This window comes from Glycine max, chromosome 10 (assembly GCF_000004515.6).
Source record: "Glycine max cultivar Williams 82 chromosome 10, Glycine_max_v4.0, whole genome shotgun sequence".
Lineage (NCBI taxonomy): Eukaryota > Viridiplantae > Streptophyta > Magnoliopsida > Fabales > Fabaceae > Glycine > Glycine max.
The window spans coordinates 17,026,660-17,028,813 of NC_038246.2; the positions used below are offsets into that span (position 1 = coordinate 17,026,660).

The 2,154-nt window shown below is 35.9% G+C and overlaps 1 pseudogene; it reads left to right on the top strand.

Annotated features, from left to right (window-relative positions):
- LOC106794314 (kinesin-like protein KIN-14M) overlaps positions 1-1,523 on the top strand; it is a 23,179-nt pseudogene extending 21,656 nt beyond the window's left edge.
- The last annotated feature ends 631 nt before the right edge of the window (positions 1,524-2,154 follow it).

A 2,154-nucleotide genomic window follows, 5' to 3' on the forward strand; every position in this document is an offset into this window, starting at 1 on the left:
ATATACAATGAAAGGATCCGTGATCTGATATCTACAACAACACGCATGGAAAATGGTACTCCTGGAAAACAATATACAATCAAACATGACGCAAATGGAAATACACAAGTTTCTGATCTCAAAGTAGTGGATGTTCATAGTGCTAAAGAGGTTGCATTTCTTTTAAATCAACCTGCAAATAGCAGGTAACTAATTTCTAGTGTTTATTCTATTGTCTTGTAAGGTGTAACAAACTATTACATCTTTTAGCTATATATGAAGGTGATGCTATGCTGTCCTAATTAAGGAGATAATAAATTTTACACTCTTCACAATTTTTCAAGTTGGACACAGAGGAAAATCGCATGCACTAATATAAGATGTCGTTGCCCATTCTCTATGGCTTTCTTTCCCTATTCCAAATTTCCAATAGTTTTTTTGGTCTAGATTAAAGTTATCATTCACTAAGACAATCTTATTGGAATCTAATAAAATGAGTACAAAACCAAATTTCCAATAGCTAACAAGCCACAGTTAACAATGACAGAATCAACATCCAGAATTCTGGATCTATGTTGACACATCTATCATAAAAATACAATATCTATTTAAAATTAAAAATATATGAAGATTGGTTTTATTATTAGGAATTGCATACCATAATTTTAATATTATGCAGGCGCTGAAGAACAAAATAACATTATTTCTATGAGTTGACAATTTGAACTAAACACAGGTATGAAATATGAGAATACGAAAAAGTCTGAAGAGAGCCCATACAATAACAACCTGGAACCAATAGAAACAGATGCAAAACTGTATTTCAGATTCAGAAGATACGCACCTTTTTGTACTTAGTTTCTATGAGTGACCTTTTCGTACTTAGTTCCAAATAGCAGCCTGCAGTTGATAGATGTATACTATAGTAACTTGTTTCACACAATTTATTTTTTTCAAAGGATGGTTATAACAATACATTCTTCCCGAGCAGAGTTTCCCCACGATAAGTGTGAACAACACTAGTACAGTAACATGAACAATGAGTGGAATGGGATTGCAGCATGTTCGGAAATCACTTTCTCAATATCAGCGTCTTAGAGCATGTTTGGAAATCAAATGGGATACCAATTGGGAAAGAGGGTTTGTAGTTTATGTAAAGGTACAACCACAAACAATTCAAATACTAACAATTAAACACAAAAGGGCACGATTTTCACTTATTTTGCTTCAAATCCTTTTTGCATATTGAACGATGACATTGTCAGGGCAAGTGAACAAGTCGATAATCAGATATTCAAGCATTACCAAAGAACAACTCAAAAACCCTTAATACTATAACATATTGAACCATTACCAAAACAGAACTCAAAAACTTCGACATCCTTACCTTCAGGAACACTCGAAAGGTGGCAACGCCACTCAAAAAGGCACGACTTCGGCTACGTGGCGGTGGTGGGAGCAGCAGGTCCACTTCGGCTTCAAGTACTTCACGGCGGGAAACAAAACGTCAGGGTGGTAGCGGGATGGAGTTCACGGCGGGATGAAGTAGTTCAAGCAATAGCGGGGGCGCTAGGTTTTTGGAGGGTACGAGAGAGGGTGTTTACCGCGAGACTATATAAACTACAAAATTTACGATGGTGTTTAATGACATCGACTTTGTATGTGACTATTTCTAGGACGGTGTACCTACAAGCACCGTCTTTGATGACTTCCATCAAAACTTTAACGACGGGGTTATAGACAAATGTCGTTGTACAACAAACGCGCCACATAAAAACTTATATAATTACGTAAATGCCACCGTGTTGACAACTACGACAGGTTCTTCAACACTGACGTAGAATGTGCATCGTCAAATCATATTTTTCTAGTAGTGTTGGTTCCTTTATTTTTTCATTGACACTTTTCCCTTCTTTTAAATGGGTGTCATTTTGAAGTGGCAAACTTTGCTTTATCTACTTGTGTGTAGGAATTATTTTAATAACATAGATGCATGTCTTAGCCCCATTTGCAGAACTGTTTGGATAGGGATTCAAACATTAAGAAGAAAGAAATAATCTTTAAAGGATCTTCAAAATTAATAACGGAGAACTCTCTACTCTGCCCTTGTACAGTTTAGTCGGTGCTATATTTTTGTTTTCCTGATTTTTTTTCTATGTAGTTCTAGACTTCTAG